This window comes from Poecilia formosa, unplaced genomic scaffold (genome assembly GCF_000485575.1).
Source record: "Poecilia formosa unplaced genomic scaffold, Poecilia_formosa-5.1.2 Scaffold361, whole genome shotgun sequence".
Taxonomy (NCBI): domain Eukaryota; kingdom Metazoa; phylum Chordata; class Actinopteri; order Cyprinodontiformes; family Poeciliidae; genus Poecilia; species Poecilia formosa.
This window is the reverse complement of record NW_006800300.1, coordinates 84993-96963: the sequence shown is the minus strand read 5'-3', so window position 1 is coordinate 96963 and position 11971 is coordinate 84993.

Genomic DNA, 11971 nt, shown 5'->3' with positions numbered 1-11971 from the left:
TTTAGTAAATCATCAAAAAGTTTAAATAAAATTATAAAAACTTTTAGGAAAGAACAATAACTTCCCTCAGAAAGTTCAGCTCTTCATTCTGACCTCGACCAGTCAGACTAAACCAGGGGTTTCCTACTCCATTCTCCAGGGGCCGGAGTCCTGCAGCTTAAGACGTCTCTCTGCTTCAGCTGGATCCAGTATTAACTCACAGCGTAGATCTGTAGAACTGGACTGATGAGAGTGGGATAGTTAAAGTCAGAGGACTCTGGACCTCGATGAATGTAGTTTGAGACTCCTGATCTAAAGAGATGGACCAGGAGAGCACAGCAGAGGAGGTGTCATGCTGCGTCCTCCTTCTAGAGAGGAAAGATCTGAAAGGAGCTGCAAGGAAGAGGTGCTCCCCCTAGTGGGCAGATGGAGGACTGACGGTTTAAAACGTGTGAATAAAAGACACAAACTGAGTCTTTAAAAAATCTCCACTTTGGAAAGATTTAATTTCTCCTCGTTCAGGAAACATCAGAACCAATCGGACCAGAACTATTTCAGTTAGTTTTCATTTGACTGACAGCAGCAGTGAATCTGGTCTGGACTCTGTGGAGGTTCTGGTTCCAGGAGGTTCTGTAGACCAGAACATCTACTCTGTGGTCCAGTTACACTCTGATTCTGGAGAACTGGACCTGGTACTGGAGCTTTAATGCTGCTGTGATAAACATGTCATCACCTTCTGGGTCAAAGTTCACCAACCAGGTTCTGCTGCTTTAAACACTCAAACTCTCCTCCGGTTCTGATGATGAAGAGAAAAACCCAACGACCCGGTCCGGTCCACCTCCAGTACCACTCATTAGCTCTGTTTACTAAAATTATATTCATTAAACACCAATTAGATGCAAATAACATTTGTCACATGTAAACTAAAAACATTTAGGTGAGATGAACCAAAGTCATTCAGAGTTTGTGAAACAGATGATTGGACCGTTGGTGTGACATCATTCACAGCTTCAGCCAATCAAAAGCTGCAGAAGAAATTTAATTTAAATTCATTCAGAACTTTTAACCTCAGTAAACCGATGATCTAAACCAGGAAATGTTTTAGAAAACAATCCTGATGTTAAAAACGGAGGAGAATCTGTCTGCAGTGAGAGCCGGACTGATCTGTCATGATGAAGAGGGGTCACTCTGAGGTCACACTGAGGTCACTCTGACGTCACACTGAGGTCACTCTGAGGTCACACTGAGGTCACACTGACGTCACACTCTGTGGTCTGACATAAACATGAACAGCTGATGATCATCATGCTGCAGGATGCTGGTAGCGGCCCAACAGGATGGAGACGTTCATATCATCACGTCCAGCAGGGGGCGCTGTCTGCTGATGTCCAGCAGGAGATCAGACCAGAGAAGAACTGCAGCATGTTGACCAGTAGAGTCCCACGTTACTAATGTCTGCAGAAATAAATAAACTTCTAGAAGAAACCTGAGAGCCGAGGCAGAAACTGAAGGGTTAAATTCAGTGAGGATTAATTATTATTAATGTAAATAATATTTGTGAAACATTATTCAGGTTCTGAGTTTAAATTGACTTTTAACCTTTTATTTTGAAGCATGTGATGAATATGATTCATATCTAAGATGAAACTTGTGATAAAAGCTGCAGATCTTTTATTCCCCTCATCCTGAAGGTCATTCAGAGGTCAGTAAGAACCGCAGCACTCGGCTCCATCAGGAGAGATTAGAGCATCATGAGACAGTTTAATGTTATTTTAGAAAGTAAAACTTAAAGTCCAACCAGCTGCAGACGTTTCCTGATCGTCTGTAGGACAGAATCATGGAGACGATGGACAGACGAGGACATCCTTCATCAGGAGGAGACAAAACATGTGTAAAGGAGCTGAATGCTCACAGAGCGCTGTGTCCAAATGGATTTACAGAAAGTTGAGTGGAAGGAAAAAGTGTGGCTGTAAAAAGGGTCCACTGCAGCCTTAACCCTCCAACAGGAGGGTTAAGAGGATTATCAAGCTTCACAAGGCTTCAACTAAGACTAGAGCTAGAACATCTAGATCCACTACACATAGATCCTACAACAGGCTGAAGAGAACCAGAACCGGACCGAAGCTCAGAGGTCCAAACTCTGTCCAGATTGAAGTAAACGCAGCATTTCAGTTCATTTGGTTCCAGAGTCTGGAGGAAGAGTTTTCTGGACCAGAATCCTCTCTGCTGGAGGTTTAAACAGTCAGTGATGTTTGGGTCACCTGCTGGTTCTGATTCACTGACTGGATCAGAACCAGCAGACAATCAGCAGGGATGTCCTGAAGTCAACAGTAACTACAGCATCGACCATGGAGATCGTCATGGTGACCAGCTGGGTGGAGATGATGGCTTCATTCAGGACTTGGTTCCGACTCAACACTGTCAGAAGCTGCTTCATTACTGGGCTGGACTAGCAAACGGACCCGACCAGAACCTCAGAGAGAATCTATGGAGGATTAAGAGGATCATAACTAAAGCTGGTTATTTAAAATAATTTAAACCTGTTTTTCCTAAAATGTCTTTGATGATGAGAGTAAATCTAATTTTAGGAGTTTCTGGTTTTCTGTTCAGTCTGAAGTTTAAACCTGATTCACTTCCTGTGTTTTTACCTCAGAACCAGTTTTTACATCCAGAGATTCAGATTCCTGAGTCCTGAGAGGAGCTGCAGCTTTCAGAGCCGCTGCTGGTCCAACTGGGCCTGATGGGACGTTTCAGAAACTCCAGGATTAAACAAGAAAAAAGGTCTGAAAATATGATGAATCCTACAAAAACTAATAAATCTGAGAAATAATGAAAAGAAGTGAGCAACTAAATTATTTAAGAATAAAGAGGAAGCTGAGAAACAGCAGAACCTGAGCAGAACCTCAGGTTGAATTTTGGGTTTTCATTCTCTAAGTTATAATCATCAAAATTACAAGAAATACAGATTTGAAATATTTCATTTTATGTTTAAAACCCCTTAACTCTCACCAAGGAAAACACAATTGAAAACAGCATGCAGGCTGAAGGTTGAAGGTTAAGGGGTTAATGACTCTAATATAAAGTTTAACTTTTTGAAATATGTGACAAACATACTGATGTTTTGACAATACGCTAATTTATTAGAACTGTGTGTTTACACTGAGCCTCAGAGCAAAACGAAATAATTTATCACCAGGAAACTAAATGACCCAGAAACACGATGAAACTTTAAACTGTTTCTGCTGCAGGAGATGAAATGGAGGAGGAGGAGGAGGAGGAGGAAGAGGAAGAGGAGGAGAGCAGTTAGAGGAGAAATGTGGCCTGATGATGATAAACTGAGGCTCCGCCCCTTTTTGAGCTTAGAGACGTTACAACAGAGATCATCAGTTCAGCCCTGATAGAAAAGTTTTCACATTTACCGGTTTGATACAGAAACTCTTCACTGGATCCTCCAACCATCTGCTGCCTTTAGATAAAAGGACAACAGAGCGCAGTGTTCATCTCTGGCCACCAGGTGGCAGCATTGTTCCATGTGAAGACTCCAGCAGCAGGAGGATCCGGTTACATGACGTCACATGTTTACTAGTTTATAATAATGTGAATCTGGATCCCGACAGGAAGCAGAATGTAAATAATAATGAAGCAGCTGAATGTTTATCAGTTTCTAGAATCCAGTTTAAAGTTTCTGACTTCCTGTTTGCTTCAGGCTCCAGTTTCTGGTCTAAACTAGTTCCAGTGACGTCAGCATGAACAGATTCCAGTTTGATGTTTTTCTGCTTTCAGGATCAAAAGCTGCAGATTCAACCTGATGAGTTTCAACAGATCAGATGAAGAAAACATTAGAAATAAACTCAGTCACACCTCCTGAGCTCAGTTTCACTTCTAGTCACGTGATTTACAAGAAGCGCAGGACCCAGACATGCGCAGTGAGCTCCTCAGAGATCTGGGCGTTGTCCGTCTTTATGTCCTAATTAAAGTCTGAAGATCTCTGGTGATTTTAAAAGAGCTTCATGTTGGATCAGATTCCAGTTTGTTGCTTGATGCAGATGTTGTTCTCTGTGTTGCTACGGAAACCAGAGACAGATGTCCATATTTTACTATGACGTCATGACTGTTTTCACTGATCCTCCTAGCTCCGAGAGGGCGAGTCTCTGTATGGCAAGACATTTTAGCATAAAATCGATTTCCCCCCCTACACTGTTCTTAGAGATCTAAGCCCGGATATGTAGCCTTGCTGCCTCACTGCATGAGGAAACGGCAGCTTTAACTTGTTGGCTCTGTTTTCTGCTTCATGCTTGTTTCTGCTGACAGGTTTTAGCTTAGAAATTAAGATGGAATAAAGTTTTTTAAGTGATAGGATGGGATTAAATCTATCTCTCTTTTTTCATTTTTTTCAAGCAAACATTTTGTAACATTTTGTATGTAACCTGTGGTGTTTATGTTTACTCCTATTTCATAGATAACTATTTTAGTAAATCCTGGAGGTAAACAAAAACATTTTCAGGTCTCACATCTAATGTGATTCGGTTTTACATTATGATAATAAAAATTACCACATTTTCTTACAGTAGAATATAAGAGGTAAAAAAATGTTTACTTGGCAAAAACTCATACTTGGTCTGAGCCGTCCTGCAGAAAACGGCTCCACTTCTTACAGAGGATCCGGTTTAAACCGGCTGAAACTGAACTGAGCAGCAGGAAAGTAACGGTCCGACCAGCTGCTGTTAGAAACAACATCAGGAAGTTAAACTGACCTGATTTTAGCTGGAAAACATCATTTATCAACTCAGGTTTAATGATTCAGGCTCACATTGAGGAACAAACTTCCAGAGAGACACAGAACTGATCATCAGTTGGGTGGGGAGGCGAACCGCATGTTGCTCTTTGATACCGACATTTCCCACACTCATTGAACGCAGCACTGACAAAGCAGTGTAAGTTGCAGCCATTTTGTTAAGCTGCTGCAAGTCTGCAAGGTCAAGGGTCAAGTAGAGCCTGGTGTCATAACATGAAGATCAGTTTTCATTCAATCAGAAAATTATTTTTGTTTCATTGTTGATAGTTTGGATTGAGAGTTTTGGTTTTTATTACCAAGTGCTGATTCAGTTATAAACAAAGTAAATTAATGTTATTTTAAATGCTCAGCGTCTCACTTTGACCTCTGACCTCTGTGTTCTGTTGTTTCCTCTCCTCCAGCTCAGATCATATGATGAAGACGTCAGTCTGCCATGTGGAGCTGAGAATGAAGCAGAACAGACCCGGTTCTCCTCTGCAGGAACAAGAACGTCGACCCGTAACCCGGTTCAGGTGAAACCGGCTGCAGGACGAGACCAACGACGAGGGATCATGTTGATCTGTTCAGACGATAAATGATCACAGAGATCCAAACTGAACTTTATCCTCTGATCACTGAAAAATTTAAATGTATTTTATTTATATATTTTTGAACTTTTGTTTATTTCTATTAAATGTTATCAAAGCTGTTTTTGTTACTTTAATGTTTCTCCTTTGATTTTTGTATGAAATGTTCATAGATGATGCTTTCTAGATAAAGGTGCTTTTTCTAAAATGTAAGTAAAGTTTATTTGTAAAGCGCTTTATGAATAAAAATCAACCTTAAGAACCCTGCAGAACACAAAACCACCAGAAGAAACACAAAAAAATGAAGAGATAAAATCCTGGGAACATAAAAATGTTTTAGATGCTTTTAAAAACCTCCACAGTCGGCAAAACGGAGCTGTGAGGGAAACTGTCCCACAGCCATGGGGCCTCTGAATGTGTCTTTCCAATCATAATGCTGATGGATGTTCATTGATACTAAAGTCTAAATTAATATAAAGTTTTCCTTCACTCAATCAGCTCATTTAGCTGTAATTATTTCCTGGGTAGCTCTGTAAAGCTACAGGATGTTCATTGTGTCGCACTGTTTGCAGCTGGATAGAAACAGAGGAAATGAATTTTGGTTCCTGCAGAGTAAAATGTGTCATTTGGTGTTGGAGCTTAAATTCTCACAGTTAAGCTCTCATCCAGAGCTTTGTGAAAGAATTCGGCCCCTTGAACTTTTCAACCTTTTGCCGTTTTTCAGGCTTCAAACATAAAGATCTAAACTTTTTATCATTTTGTGAAGAATCAATAACAAGAGAGACACAATCTTGAGGTGGAATAAAATTTATTGGATATTTTAAACTTTTTTAACAAATAAAAAACTGCAGAGTGATGTTTAATATTATTGGGCCCCGTTGTGTTAATACTCTGTAGCGCCACCTTGTGCTGCGATTACAGCTGTGAGTCGTTTGGTTTTGTCTCTGTAGTTTTGCACATGGAGACTGAAATTGTTGCCCATTCTTCCTTAAAACAGCTGCAGCTCAGTGAGGTCGGATGGAGACGCTGGTGAACAGCAGTTTTCAGCTCTTTCCACAGATTCTCCATTGGATTCGGGTCTGGACTTTGACTAGGCCACTCTAACACCTGGATACATTTATTTGTGAACCGTTCCATTGTAGATTGTTCCAGTTACATGACGTCACATGTTTACTAGTTTATAATAATGTGAATCTGGATCCCGACAGGAAGCAGAATGTAAATAATAATGAAGCAGCTGAATGTTTACATCAGTTTTCTAGAATACAGTTTAAAGTTTCTGACTTCCTGTTTGCTTCAGGCTCCAGTTTCCGGTCTAAACTGGTTCCAGTGACGTCAGCATGAACAGATTCCAGTTTGATGTTTTTCTGCTTTCAGGATCAAAAGCTGCAGATTCAACCTGATGAGTTTCAACAGATCAGATGAAGAAAACATTAGAAATAAACTCAGTCACACATCCTGAGCTCAGTTTCACTTCTACTGAAGTCACGTGATTTACAAGAAGAGCAGAACCCAGACATGCGCAGTGAGCTCCTCAGAGATCTGGGCGTTGTCCGTCTTTATGTCCTAATTAAAGTCTGAAGATCTCTGGTGATTTTAAATGAGCTTCATGTTGGATCAGATTCCAGTTTGTTGCTCGATGCAGATGGAAACCAAATGTTCATATTTTTACCGTGACGTCATGGACTGTTTTCCTCCTCAGCTCCGACAGGGCGAGTCTCTGTATGGCATGCCGTTTTAGCATAAAATCAGTTTCATCTGACTATCTGTAATTACATTATAAATATCTGAAAATGAGTTTAGACTAGAAAGAATATTTTAACTGTCCTGAGTGGAACCTGATTAAATCTGCATTTACATTCAACTAGTAAGAAAAACAATTTAAGATTCTTCAAATACATTTTGACAGATGAGAACATTAAGATATCTCATCTGAAGGGTCACACATCCATAATTACATTAGTTTTTTCAAACTTCATTATAATTACTCATTGTTAAATTATCTAAATTCAGAAACTGTGTGCTGCTGTCCAAACAGCTGCCTGAATAATTGATGTAAAGAATAAATCCTGGTTTCAGCAAAAGAAAATCTTCCAGCTGGTTTCCTCTTTATACCAGGAATAATTTATGCAACAAAAGTTGACAGGTTGTTCTGTGGAGATGCTGAAACAAAGTGAAAACTAGATTTAGTTCAACAGAAAAATTATTTGTAACCTTTATAAAATCAGATGTTTGGAAACTTTTCAATTTTTTCCTTTAATTCGAACAAATTCAGATGAAAATCTTCAGGTTTGCTTCATTCCTGAATACTTTCTGCTGACAGTGATGATCGCTGCTCACTGAGGCTGCAACACAAACAGGAAGTAGATCTCATTCTGCAGAGAGCAGAAAATGTTCTTCCTTCAGTCTGACTGAAATGAGCCACAGATCTGGATTTAATCTGAATAAAACTAATCAACCTGAAACTGTCATTGTTCAAACATCATAATCTATTTAATCTGATTTTTTTAATTAAAAGAAATCTCAGATTCATTCAACCTTAAAACCTGAGTTCAGTTCATAAAAAGCTCAAATGTTCAGAAGTAGAAAAGTTTATCAGATGGATTTATTTAAACTATCAGCTGTTTGAACTTCCTAAGTTTTATTTTCCATCAAACATAAGAATTAAAATCAACATTTGACCTTCATCCCTGCTGAGAGGATGAGGAAGATGATGAGGAAGATGATGAAGAGCTGTGATGAAGACCTCCTGATGTTGTCCTTTTGTCCTTCATTCAGACCAACATGAACTTTGACCTTCTTCAGGTCAGAAGGTCAAACTGGTGAAACTGATGATGGGAAACAAAACGTCTCCATCAAACTGGTTCAGGTTCTTGACTTTAATATGAAGGAGAATTTAAAGGAATCAGTGAAAATTTCACAATAAAATCAGTTTATTGGATAAATTATGACCAAATGAACAGAATCAGTTTTATGTTTGTGTGAAATCAGAGATCAGCCTGAAATCAACAGGACCAACAGCCAAATGTTAGAGCTGAAGGTTTCAGATTAGATTTTACTCTGGAAAATGTGGTGAAAATGATTGAAGAGAATCATGAAAACATGATCCTGGAAAAACAACATGAAATGAATTCAAACACAAAACAGATGGAAGTTTTCTGAACTATTTATTATCACACATTTTATTATTATTAAGCACATCTTGGCACTTTAGCAGACATGATTAGCAAAGTCTTGCAGAAAAAAGCAAAACAAATTCATCCAGAAATGAGATTAAAAACTAAAACTGTCATTTACAGAGAAAGACTGAAAAACTGTCCAGTTTTCTGTTACTGAGGATTAAATTTTTGGATAATCTGGATTTTTCTCCATCACTGCACCGTTTGGGTTTCTGTAGCTCAGAGTGAAGTCGGTTCAATCAGGACCAACCAGAATGTTTTAGTTTGTATCTAGTGGGACGTTGAATTCAGGTCCACTCCCTGAAGGGACGGTTGAAATAAATAAAATAAAACAAAGTTTCTGAAAAACATTTTCTAATTTTTATAAAAGGGAGATAAAAAAAAAATCTAATAAAATCTGGAATTTGATTTATCAGGAAAATCAGATGTTATTTTAAGTCACATCACTCAGACCTAGAAAACAAATCAAATTAATATAAACACTGTTTAGTCATGAATTCCTGAAAGTGAACAGATATTTTTATTTAAAGAAATATTGTTTAACCTTCAGTATCAATCAGTTCATCTATTATTAGAGATCAGCTGATTGAAAATGAGGATGGATCAATAATTCAAATAATTATCAAGATTCAGGAAACATCCAGTGAATTGAGTCCAATTAAAAATAAAAGTTTCTTCATCCTGAATGTTCAGAGAAAAAACAGGATCAGCAGAACCAGAAACATCCAGACGGATTCATTCAGCCTTAAAGCGCCGAGCAAAATACAATATACATAGAAAACATTCACAAGACATAAAAAATCCAAAAACATGAGCAAAAATGATTATTATAGATATACAAGCACAGAATATGAACACTCTATTTGGTAACATAGAAAATCTGAGTCTAGAGCCTCAGTAACGTCTGACTAAATATGGAATAATTCTGTTAGTGACCAAATTATTTAATGACCTTTTGGTAATAAGTCAGATTAAAGGTTTTCAATGTGGGGGTTTAAAATTCAAGGTTATGTCTTTTAAAACATTAACATGAATGTAACATACAACAAATTAATCAGGATGTAACGATTCCTCGAATGATTCCAGAACCTCGATTATTAAAATTCCTTGAGGAAAACTGACCCGACTTGAAGCTTCGTTAAATTATTCAGCACATGGTGTTTCGCCCGGGTCGTTATTTGTGGTGGGCAGCCTCTCACTTCCACCTCTGAGCTGTTGCTAAGTGCTAACAGCATGACGTTGAAGTTTCCAGGGTTTCATCTGCTTTTCTCCTCCCACAAACCGTTTCGGAGCGAACGGTAAGAAGGTGAGAGAAAAGATTACTTGATTACTCGTAAAAATAATCTATAGAGAACCAGATTACTAAAATATTATTTTACAACAGCCCTGAAATCAATAAAATGAGACATAAAATATATTTCAGGCCTAAAATACACTGAACAAAAATATAAATATGTCAGATATTGTTGCCATGTGGAGTTAACGACTGTAAATGAACATTTGCTGATATTTTTTAATGTTTCTCCTGTATAATTTTAGTCCAGCCTGCTGTCAGTCAGCATTAATACTCAGTGAGTTTTTCCCAGTGCATTGTGGGACATGTCCACTGGGTGACCAGACCAAATGAGCAGCAGCTGGACAATAAAAGGCCCCAAAGTGTCACATTGTGTCATAAAGCCTCAGATGTTGTGTTGGATGGAGGGACGTCCAGCAGCAGCTGCCCGGCTCAGAGTCTGATATCAGACCACCGGACTGACTCTGCTGAAGACCCTCGTCATCATCCTTGACCAACTCCTCATCCTTCTCATCCTCATCCTCCTCATCGTCCATCAGAGACACACAGCTGATCGGTCTGAGCAACTTCAGACCTCAGACTGTAAACTACGGGAAGCCAACAGGGTCAGAATCAGATCCTCATCCTGACCCCATCATGACTGTTAATCTGATACAAACAGCCGAACCACGAAGTCATCAGAGCTGAGATGAAGATCAGGAATTACTGAAAATATACTTTGAGTTTCTCTGTACATTGTTAACACAAATGTTCATAAAACTCTTATATGACATGGAGAGTTTATATTTTTGTTCAGTTTACATTTCAGTCAGAAGTGAAGATATTTAGTGAGCAGAAATCTCTAAGTTAAAATTCTGCATTTTATGCAAAGTAACAGTTCATGGCTTTAATAGGCCTTCACTTTTTATTCAAATTATGTTTAAAATAAAAATGTGAGATAAAAAAGCTTCTATTATTTGTATTGAAAGCACATTAATAAGGCTGCATTCATATAGCAATAGAAACCAAATGGACAGTTTAGGGTGTTCAATGTTTTTCAGCCTGGAAACCTCAGAGTTAGATTATAATCCAGGACTATAATAATCTGTCTGCATTATAATCTAATAAATATTAATAAATGCAACAAGTGTAACTGGACCTTTCATAAACCATAAAGGGAGAAAATATTTTCAGGTTTTCTTTCAAAAGTGGGTGAACCAATTTATCTGTCAGTTGTTTTATTGGATCTGATTTCTTTAACTTTGGAGTATCGGTGATCAGCTGATATTTACACATGAAGCCGATCTGATCTTCCTCAGTGAAGGTCAGCCTCTGTTCGACTGGCAGACCGGCCCACCAGGTCAGGTCTGTCTAGCCCCTTTCACACTGTACAGCTGGACCCAGGTCGACCAACCGTGTTTACATTAGCACTTCCAGCCTGGTACCGCCCGGCTCCCTGTTGCGGTTCCAATCGGGCCGGCCAGACCGGGCCGGTTTGGAGTTAGATGTTGATTGGTTCATTGGCTGTGGGGGCGGGACAAAGACCAGATCTCTGGGTCAGAGGAGCGCTGGACTTTCTCCATGGCTGTCAACAATCTGCTGCATCAATAAATTCCCGTCATGATCTGTTCTTACTCTACACTGGGATTACATTCGCCTCTTCAGCCAAAGATTTTAACGGCAAATGAAAATAACATTTCTCTAAAGAACCGATCAGAAATCGTTCAGGATGTAAACGGGATTTTCGCATCTCGCATTGCTCCAGCTGGGAAATCCTGCCTGGAGCAGCGATAGTTCAGCTGGCTGCGCGTCCAGCTCAGAGATGACATTCAGATGAGATTATTTTTGGTTAAATGTGAAGCTGAGGTAAATGTTTCCCTTCCTCGCTCATGAGCACATACAGAAAAACTGGGACGGGACCCAAGAAGAAAACTGTTCTGCGGTCGCTGGAGAGATCCCCTCGGTAGCTTTAGCAACGAGTCGATTTACGTGACGTGTCCTGCTGAATGCAAAACGACCAGGACCATAGCACCAATGGGACCGGGTCGACCCGAGCCGGGCCAGACCCTGCAGTGTGAAAAGGGCTTATGTTTGTAGTTAACAGACTGTTGCCAACTCAGCAATTTTCTCCCCATATGTAGCGACATTTCTGAGAAAAAAAAATGGTATTGGCCAAAAT